An 11497-nucleotide genomic window follows, 5' to 3' on the forward strand; every position below is an offset into this window, starting at 1 on the left:
TACTCCATTAACCCTTTAAGGCCTATTGGAGCAGGAACACCCCGTTTTGCGTAACAATTTTAAAATCCCGGTAGAACTGCACTTAAGCTAGCACAATTATTTTATTGCGGAGGAGTTGTACTTACATCTTATGCCATCAGCTTGCCCTAGGTCACGGTTTCCTTCCACGTATGTATTTGCAAAAACTGCATAAAAAGCATTTGCAGCAAAAAAACACAACATTCCAGAAACACGCTTTGCCGATCCGATCAGCTGTTCATGATACTTCCTACGTTGGAATAGATGTCAGTGCGAACTATCACATGTCCGACTTTACCTGCCAAAACCTGCCTTCAGCGATACCTATACTGGTGTTTTTAAAAGTCATGTTTGACTTTATTGTTTTCTGTATTGTTTCTGGGATGCTTAGAACTCAAATTGCACTGTTGGCAATATTTTATTTTGATGCACATGCTGTTTGTTTTGCAAATTTGCATTATAATGTTTATTTTTGTTTTTCCCGCAGGATATAAAAGTCTCAAAAATACTCAAAACAAATTTCCTGTGATTGGAAACAATGTGCAACTTTTTTGCATTTACAGTTTTGAGGGATAAACCTCTGAAATTTCTCTAACTAGAAATATGTGTAAAAAACAAAACAAAAACGATTTAATTTTTCTTTGTATTTTATTGCACTTTTTTGCAATTCATGTAGTTACTATGGACTTAATGCATAGATATTAGTAAAATTTGAGATATAATGGTCATATTGATGTATAGCAACTTGAAATACTCCCAAAAATGGCATTAAGGGCATGTAAAAATATAAAGATAAGCTCTGACAAACTTGGTTCTATGGTAGGTGTTAAAGGGTTAAAAGCTGAAGTACTGATATATATTTTATGCAAAACTAACTGAACCTTGTGCTATATTATTGTAATGTAATAATCATGTAATAATACAATGCCTACATTGTAGAGGGTGACTTTGCCTCTAAAGAGGAAAATGGGCAGGGAAGAGGTTAAAGTGGGATTCAGCAGGTGGGGAACCCTAAAATCAGCTGTAGTGGCTCAGTGTGGGGAAAAGAGTCACAGCTCACAATCATTTCTATTGAGAGCTCCAGTCGATTTTCTTAATGTACAGGCTAGTGCTGGGCGATATGACGATATATATCGTGTGGACGATAGAAAAGTGTCTATCGTGCCATTTGTCTTCTATCGTTTCTATCGTTTCTAACCCGAATTTTACAAATTATTACATAAAATATATCATTAACCCTTTACAACCGGTCAGAGCAGGCACACTCCGTTTTCCCTAACTATTTTTAAATCCCTGTAGAACTGTAACCACGTAAGGTAGCGCAATAATGTTTTTTTTTTTTTTGCATATGAAACCGTAGGGGTTGTACTTACATCTTATTCCATTAGCTTGTCCTAAGTCACGGTTTTCTTCCACATATAGCTTTGCAAAAATTGCATAAAAAGCACTTCCAGCAACAAAAACATAATATTCCAGACTTGCAGCAACAAAAACATAATATTCCAGAAACAGGCTTTGCCGATCCGATCAGCTGTTCATAACACTTCCTAGTTGGAATATAAGTCAGCGCAACTATCGCATGTCCGCCATTACCTGTCCGAAACCGGAAGTGACGTCACTTTCGCGGAAAATGTAGTTTTTTAAGCTTCAAAGTCTATGTTGGTGTTTTTAAAAGTCATGTTTGACTTTATGCTCTTCTGTATCGTTTCTGGGATGCTTAGAAGTCAAATTACACTGTTGGAAATAGTTTATTTTGATGCACATGCTGTTTTTTTGCAAATTTGCATTTATTTATTTTCATTTATATATAAAAATTTGTGTATCTCAAAAATAAAACTATGAAGACACTCAAAATAAATAAATGTAAAGACAAGCTCTGGCGGACTTGGTTCTATGGTAGGTCTTAAAGGGTTAAATAGCCTGTGCAAATATATTAGTGTTGTCTTCTCACTATACATGCTCTTAACTTTATGCAAGAGAAAATAAAGTATAAAAAAATGATATTTTTCGCAAAGAAACTGTCTTGTGGTTTTGCAACATGGTGCTGCTTTACATGCACCCGGATTTGCGACATACTTTACAGTAACTCAAAACAAAGACTGCACCCTCTCCACTCGCTGTTTACAGACTGCATACTTTCCAGATGACCACAGGTCAGGTGGTATATCGTGATATATATCGTTATCGTGATATAAAATAATTCATATCGTGATAAATATTTTTTCCATATCGCCCAGCACTAGTACAGGCTGTGATCAGCTGACCTGCTGCTCTCTGTGGATGTACACAACTGAATTCAACCAGATGTCTGCAGATGTTTCATGAGTTGTCCTGGCTGATTTCCATCCTCTACACCAGGGGTGTCAAACTCAATTGCACAGGGGGCCAAAACTCAAGGTACACTTTAGGTCGCGGGCCAAACAAGAGAAACATTTATTGAACACACTACAACAATGTTTTTTAAACATAAATATGAATAAAAACAGACAGGAATATTATTCCAGAATAAATAAACTTAAAAAAAATCAACTTTAACTTTAAATGTTTTGCTCGTCATAAAAATATATCCTGTCAAAATTATGCAAGTTAGAAATATGAACATGCTGCCAAAAACCCCAGAAAAAATAAATGAAAACATACACAAGGTTTGAGCTGCATGTAGACGGAGCTGGGGCATTGCTGCAGGAATGGAACTAATAAACTGTGCGGGCCATTCAGTGTCATACTTTGCCTTGAGTGTACCATTACACTGCAGCTCCATCTGAAGCTGCACAGGTGCAGTTTCCACGTAAATGGGTTGCGAAGCAGCTCGAAATTCTCTTTTTGTGCTTCACCGTCACCAAAGCGCCGTGCGAACTCAGTGTGCTCAGTTTATCAGCAAAGTGCGCCGACTTGGTTCAACGTTACTTGCAACATTACTTTAAATCACATTGTGAGACAAACTGCACACAAACAGTTTGTGTGTTTGCTGATGTTTGTTGGGCTGATAGAAACGCTGGATTTGAAATTACCTGCCACATAAAAAATATTACTCCATTTATTCTCACTCGTCTTCTGTATTGCTAGCTAGATGTTGAAATACCGCGACCATAACTCATTAGCACTTGCAGCCGTTCAGGTGCTTCCGCCCCCCCTCAAAAAAGAAGAAAACAAAACAACACACTGGCCCACTTTAACCCCTGACTAAGGCATACAGTTTATGATTAATACATGATCAGGATTGGATTGCATGTGTTAGTGTTTCACTTTGATCGTTGATGCCCGCAGTGATGAAATAACTCCCCTCAAATGCCTTAAACCAGAAGTAACAAGCCTGTTTTGAAAATGTAAGGAGTAGAAAATACAGATTTTTTTTTTTTTTATGTAGCGAGTAAAAGTAAAAAAAACCCTCAGGTTACAGTCAGACTCTGACATCATCCTTCACTGAACCAAGCTAGTAACTGTTACATTTGATTTATTATTATTGAATATATTAGACAATTATAGAAATCAATCAGAAAACATTTATTACTATTCTGAGTGTGTTAGCATTAATATTTCTGTACAGGCAGGAGAGATGGGCATGATTTTAGAGTGTTTGAACAGTCATTAATTCTTTTTTAACACCAGGTTGGAAGTAATGTGTTACTACTACCAGTAGGTGGGGATAAGAGACCTTTAAGGTGTTTGGTGCCACACTCCACCTTCAGGTTTAAAACTAGTGTTAATGGAGGGAGTTTGAAGCTTCAGTTTGTTCAATGACTGCATTTCACTCACTGCCTCTGTTTGTATCTCTGTCACTGCAGGACCAACATGGACCGAGAAGTCAGCGCTCTCAGGAGGCCGACAAACCTCACAGAAGAAAGAGAGAGAAAAAAAACACCTGTGACGAGTGTGGGAAGGATTTTACCTGGAAGTGTAAACTAAAACAACATCAGCTCATCCACACTGGAGAGAGACCGTTCAGCTGTGACTTGTGTGGAAAGTCGTTTTCCTGGAAGAAAGCCCTAAAAACACACCAGGTCGTCCACAGTGGAGTTAAAGCTTACAGCTGTGATCAGTGTGGCAGAGCTTTTACTCAAAGTAGCAACTTACAGAGTCATCTAGTTACCCACTCTGGAATTAAGGCATACAGCTGTGACATCTGTGGAAAAACTTTCAGCCAGCTATGGTACCGAAATATACACCTACGCATTCACTCTGGAGAAGATGTGTACTGGTGTGATCAGTGTGGCAAATACTTTACAACAGACGCACAGTTACAAAGCCACATGTTTACCCACACTGAGGAGAGACCTTATCAATGTGACCTGTGTGAGAAGACTTTTAAAGCTCCACATCACCTGAGACAACACCAACAGATCCACAGCAGAAAGAGACTCTACAAGTGCAGTTACTGTGAGGTATGTATTTTTATTTTTATCTTGTAAGTTCAGTCTGACTGTTTGGAACAAGTCTGCTCATTAAATTGTGTTAGCATGTTAGCACTTCTACTGCACCGAAGAGTAGCTCTGAGCCATTATTCAGATTTTCATTTCATTTAAGTGTAAGTCAGATGTTACTGTAATATTAAATAAGTATTACTGTAGTATTATGGTGGTAGTATTGTAGTTATTGTAGAAACAGTAAAATACATTTGTACGTCTGCAGAGATGCTCTTTATTTCAGGCGACTTTCAGGATAAAAGTGTTGAAGGACTGACTTACACTGTCTTTGTGTCTTTGTTTAGAAGCAGAGCGACACAGATGGATCCACTTCTCAACCCTGTCATCGCTGTGGTGGTGGGAAAGACTTTCGTTGTGACATCTGTGGAAAAACATTCAGTCGGCAAGCCAGCTTAAAAATACATCAACGTAAACACACTGGAGACAAACTGAAATACTGCAAAGAATGTGGGAGAAGCTTCCCCACATCAACTGAGTTAAAACAACATGAACTCTTTCACAGTGGGGTCAAAAAGCACCTCTGTGACCAGTGTGGGTCATCCTTCACCACTGCAGGTAACCTTAAAAGACACAAACGAGTCCACACAGGAGAGAAACCATACAAGTGCAGACACTGTGACAAAAGCTTCTCACGTTCAGGTCATCGTAACGAGCATGAACGTACACACATGGAAGGAAACTACAGCTGTGAGCAGTGTGACAAAAGCTTCAGTAATCTCAGTTCATACTCTGCACACAAACGATCCCACGTTACTAATAAACTGTTTCACTGTTACCAATGTGCCAAGACATTCACTTCATTATCTCCTCTGTGCAAACATCAGCGTGATCACGCAGGGCTGAAATCGTTCCCATCACAGGATGACAGCGAATCTGAAGAGAGAGAAACATCCTCTTCTGGTTTCAGAGTCCAACTTAAAACCCTGGAGATCAGGCTCCACAGAGCTCAGATCGGCTCTCCTTAAAGTTCTAATGAGGCTACGAATCAAAATGTTCCTGTAGTTCCATTTTAATCTTTGTAAATTGTTCTTCTGTAGTGTTTGTGTTCAGTGGTTACCTTCTTTTTTTTCAGTGGTTGGATAAAAAATCAGTTTCATGTTGTTCAAGTTTTTATTGAATGTATTTTGTTAAATAAAGTTCTTAAGTAAAGTTTAAAAAAAAGTTAAATAAAGAATTGGTTTAACGACAAAGATTTTGAGCCATGATGTCATTTCCTGTATTTCAGAGTAAAGACTGAAGTGACAAATGGAAACATGTTTACAGTCATGGAATAAACACCGATGGGTCATCTGTAGGAAGTACTATTGCTGACCTGATAGACTCGACCTTGTTTACAAAGAAAGAAAGGAACTGATTACATGTGTCAGCAGAGGCTTTCAGGGTTGTTTAGAGTAGAGCTGATAGTCTTAAAGAGAACACGGGGATTATGACAATTTAACAAAATGATCTGAGAAAAATATCTGTTTCTCTCATTTTCACTGTATTCTGATCAAATTTCCAACATTTTTTTAACATTTCAAAAGAAACCTTCAATTTGTCTTTCTTCCACTTTCACTCTGCTCTCCTACACTGACGCCTGACTGCTCGAGTGGATTCATTTAACCAGGGCTGTGGAATACGTTTTGGGCGCCTGGTTTTTAATGGGTTCACAGTGTTTAGGGTCTGAGTACAGGTTTCCTGGAACTGCAAAAGCAGCTCATCTGGGGTGGGCCCAATAAGTAATCTCAGGGTCGGTAAAGATTTTCTTTATAAAAGTGGAGGAGAAGAGAGCAGCGGCAGGATGGAGCGCGAGCTTTAAACTCATGCACAAGAGAAATGTCAATTACAACCATATGATAACACCAGGTGAAGAGTGTGCTCCTGCTGATGTGTAGGGCCTTCAATGGACTGTACAAGGTCAAAACACTGAATAAATTTAAAAACTCCTGAGCAATCAGTTCATCAGGGCAACATACATGAATATTAAAATCACCAACTATTATAATCTGATCCTGTTTCAGCACAATTTCAGCCAAAAAACATAAAAAGTCAAAAAAACTCTTTGTTAAAGTTAGGCGCCGATAGATTACTGCACATAGTAAGAGCGTCCCAGTACAAATATGAGAAGTTCAAAGCTGGAGGGGAAACCAGTACATGGAGTTGTTTGTAGTGAAAGTTTTTTCTTAAAAACAGCCAATATTCCTCCTCCTCTACCTGATCTCCTTGGAGCATTAAGAAATGAGCAGTCGGAGGGTAACAGTTCAGAAATAATGCTAGGCTCACCAACTCTCATCTGTGTCTCAGTCACAAACAGGAGATCCAATCCACTGGAAGAAAGAAAATCATTTATAAAACCACACATTTATCAGAGCCATCCTTGTTGGAGCTGGAGCCTGGGCAGAAGTTGTCTGTGTAGCCCACGTTAATGGGCGCAAATTCAAAAAGTTTATTCCACAACCCCCAAGATGCAAAAAAACAGTGGCGAGCAGGGTTATGGACACCTCAGCCCACAACAGGAACCAGACAGGAGAAAACAGGATCCAGGAGATGCCTTGGGATGCGACGGAACGGACCATAAGCATCTGGAGCGGCCATTGAAGAAAAGGTAAGGCAGCTTTAAGCTTCATGTTTGTGTTTATGCCTGTGTCTTTCAGAGGAGGCTGGAGGCACTGAAAGGCTTTTCTATCAGTTCCTGTTGAATCAAAGAAGAGCCATAAAGGCTGCTGGAGTGCTTGATGGCCTTACTTGAAGCCTTCCTGTTAAAGGAGAAACCAGTTAGAAGCTATTTTCAAAGTAGCTGAGCTGATTTACAACATGCTGGAGGTATCACAGGTATTGCGCTGCAGTGGTTTGTATCATATCTATCTAATAGACTCCAATTTGTTCAAGTAAATAGAGAGTCATCTTCACACACTAAGGTCAACTATGGGGTCCACAGGCTTCAGTGCTAGAAACAATTCTGCTTACATTTTACATGTTTCCCTTAGGCAGTATCATTGTAAGACATTCTCCCTCCATCGGCCCTGAAAATCTTAGAAATATGCATCTAACCAGATTCTTACTCTGGATGGCATTACCTGTCCAGTAACGCTGTGAGGAACCTTGGAGGGATTTTTGACCAAGACATGTCCTTCAACGCACATATTAAACAAATATGTAAGACTGCTTTCTTTCATTTGCGCAACATCTCTAAAATTAGAAATATCCTGTCTCAGAGTGATGCTGAAAAACTAGTTCATGCATTTATTACTTCCAGGCTGGACTACTGTAATTCATTATTATCAGGAATTCCTAAAAACTCTCTGAAAAGGCATACAGCAAGAGTCCTGACAGGGACTAGAAAGAGAGAGCATATTTCTCCTGTTTTGGCTTCCCTTCATTGGCTTCCTGTTAAATCCAGAATTGAATTCAAAATCCTGCTCCTCACATACAAGGTCTTAAATAATCAGGCCCCATCTTATCTTAATGACCTTATAGTACCATATCACCCCATTAGAGCACTTCGCTCTCGCACTGCAGGCCTACTTGTTGTTCCTAGAGTATTTAAAAGTAGAATGGGAGGGAGAGCCTTCAGTTTTCAGGCCCCTCTTCTGTGGAACCAGCTTCCAGCTTGGATTCAGGAGACAGACACTTTTTGGTAAAGCATATAGTTAGGGCTGGACCAGGTGACCCTGAATCCTCCCTTAGTTATGCTGCAACAGACGTAAACTGCCGGGGGATTCCCATGATGCATTTCCTTTCCAGTCACCTTTCTCACTCACTATGTGTTAATAGACCTCTCTGCATTGAATCATACCTGTTATTAATCTCTGTCTCTCTTCCACAGCATGTCTTTATCTTGAGCCTGGTTCTGTCTGAGGCTTCTTCCTGTTAAAAGGGAGTTTTTCCTTCCCACTGTCGCCAAAGTGCTTGCTCGTAGGAGATTGTTGGGCTTCTCTCTGTATCTATTACTGTACGATCTACTGTAAAATATGAAGCGCCTTGAGGCGACTGTTGTTATGATTTGGCGCTATATAAATAAAATTGAATTGAAGTTGAATGTGTCATTACAGCTGACCTTTGCATTGTACAGTAACAAAGGCTGTTGCAGAGCGTGGTATCTTTAACATGTTTAATGGTTTTATTCTGTGACACTTCCTTTCAACAGAGCTCTTGTTTGCTGGACAGGTGACCGCACATCAAATTGAGCCCTACAGCTGCATCACCATAAGCTCTGCTAAGCTCACGATGGCTGCCTGAACACACCTGCAGCATCCAGCTAAAACCCAGTAGAGATTCAGCTCATGTGAACACAAATCCAGTTTTTAATCAATAACATATGAAGATAATTATGTGAATGACGTTTAATTAACATGAGCCTTTTTTTTTTATAAAAGAAAACAAAGTTTCATATTTTTATGCTTGGAAATTCAGTATTTTTAAGGATATTTTTAAAACTGTTATCCTGCTCATGTGATTCACATTTATTGCTTATATGGTTATATTTTCAGGTGTTTAGACAGAGAGTGTTGAGGTTTGGACTGAATGGTGTTATTAGAGCGTTGTTGTTTTTTATCTTCTGTGTGAATTTTTATCCTTTTTACAAACCGGATTCCAAAAAAGTTGGGACACTAAACAAATTGTGAATAAAAACTGAATGCAATGATGTGGAGATGGCAAATGTCAACATTTTATTCAGAATAGAACATAAATCATGGAACAAAAGTTGAAACTGAGAAAATTTATCATCTGAAGGGAAAAATATGGTGATTCAAAATGTCATGGTGTCAACAAATCCCAAAAAAGTTGGGACAAGGCCATTTTCACCACTGTGTGGCATCTCCCCTTCTTCTTACAACACTCAACAGACGTCTGGGGACCGAGGAGACCAGTTTCTCAAGTTTAGCAATAGGAATGCTCTCCCATTCGTGTCTAATACAGGCCTCTAACTGTTCAATCGTCTTGGGCCTTCTTTGTCGCACCTTCCTCTTTATGATGTGCCAAATGTTCTCTATAGGTGAAATCTGGACTGCAGACTGGCCATTTCAGTACCCAGATCCTTCTCCTACTCAGCCATGATGTTGTGATTGATGCAGAATGTGGTCTGGCATTATCTTGTTGAAAAATGCAGGGTCTTCCCTGAAAGAGATGACGTCTGGATGGGAGCATATGTTGTTCTAGAACCTGAATATATTTTTCTGCATTGATGGTGCCTTTCCAGACATGCAAGCTGCCCATGCCACACGCACTCATGCAACCCCAAACCATCAGAGACGCAGGCTTCTGAACTGAGCGTTGATAACAACTTGGGTTGTCCTTGTCCTCTTTGGTCCGGATGACATGGCGTCCCACATTTCCAAAAAGAACTTGGAATCGTGACTCGTCTAACCACAGAACAGTCTTCCATTTTGCCACACTCCATTTTACATGATCCCTGGCCCAGTGAAAACGCCTGAGCTTGTGGATCTTGCTTAGAAATGGCTTCTTCTTTGCACTGTAGAGTTTCAGCTGGCAACGGCGGATGGCACGGTGGATTGTGTTCACTGACAATGGTTTCTGGAAGTATTCCTGAGCCCATTCTGTGATTTCCTTTACAGTAGCATTCCTGTTTGTGGTGAAGTGTCGTTTAAGGGCCCGGAGATCACGGGCGTCCAGTATGGGTTTACGCCCTTGACCCTTACGCACAGAGATTGTTCCAGATTCTCTGAATCTTCGGATGATGTTATGCACAGTTGATGATGATAACTGCAAAGTCTTTGCAATTTTTCGCTGGGTAACACCTTTCTGATATTGCTCCACTATCTTTCTGCGCAACATTGTGGGAATTGGTGATCCTCTACCCATCTTGGCTTCTGAGAGACACTGCCACTCTGAGAAGCTCTTTTTATACCCAATCATGTTGCCAATTAACCTAATTAGTGTTAATTGGTCTTCCAGCTCTTCGTTATGCTCAAATTTACTTTTTCCAGTCTCTTATTGCTACTTGTCCCAACTTTTTTGGGATTTGTTGACACCGTGAAATTTTGAATCAACATATTTTTCCTTTAAAATGATACATTTTCTCGGATTAAACTTTTGATCTGTCACCTACGTTCTATTCTGAATGGAATATTGACACTTGCCATCTCCACATCATTGCATTCAGTTTTTATTCACAATTTGTTTAGTGTCCCAACTTTTTTGGAATCCGGTTTGTAATATTTTTAACTCCACTTTTATACAATTTGTATCTGCCGTGTTGAATTTTAGCTCTTTAAACACTTAAATAAAATATTACTTATTCTTTGCATCTCAAAGGATTGGACTTCTCTTCCTTTTCATACGATAACTGAGCCACTGAGAAAATAAGTAGCCCACAGATCAGTCTCTCTCTTTCAGATTCTGCATATCCTGTAGAAACATGCTCCATTTAGAAATGACTGAAATGTGAAATGTTACAGAGGCTTTATCTCCTGCCTGTGACGGGACCAGATGGTGCGTCGCTGGCAGAAAAACTCCTCTGTGACCTCCTGGCTCAATAACGATACGAGCGCTTGCTTGTCAAATACCTCGATGTGGCCAAGATGATAAGTGTACAGGACAGCGCACACAGTGTACCTGGTGTGATGCTACACGTCCTGTGTTTGTGTCCTACAGCAGCAGGATTGAAACTTGCAGTTGGAGTGCATTTTCTTCTTTACAGCTGAAAACGCTGTGATGTGAAAGACTGCTGCTCACCTCAGCTGTCAGAGGACGCACGGGGAAGACTGACGATGATAAGTGGAGGACTAGATATGGTGGATGGATTATCTCATTAGGTAGTCATGAATGTGTTGTTTACATTGAACCTGAAGTGACCTTGTAGTGTTTTCACTTCCTTTCTTGTCACTGAGTTCACTAATTTAGCCTGAAATCACCAATCAGTTAAAAAGATTAAATGTGTAACGCACTGCACATAGATGAGGTCACGTTCTACCTGATTTAAAGGCCTGCTCACACCTGACCCTAACAACACCACCATCCGTGCATCACCCTTGTGACAGTCTAATGAACCAAACATCTGAGTGACACATAACACACATTCACACTGGCTGCATATATCAGCCCGGGGGGCAGAG

Source organism: Pelmatolapia mariae, linkage group LG9, assembly GCF_036321145.2.
Source record: "Pelmatolapia mariae isolate MD_Pm_ZW linkage group LG9, Pm_UMD_F_2, whole genome shotgun sequence".
NCBI classification, from domain to species: domain Eukaryota; kingdom Metazoa; phylum Chordata; class Actinopteri; order Cichliformes; family Cichlidae; genus Pelmatolapia; species Pelmatolapia mariae.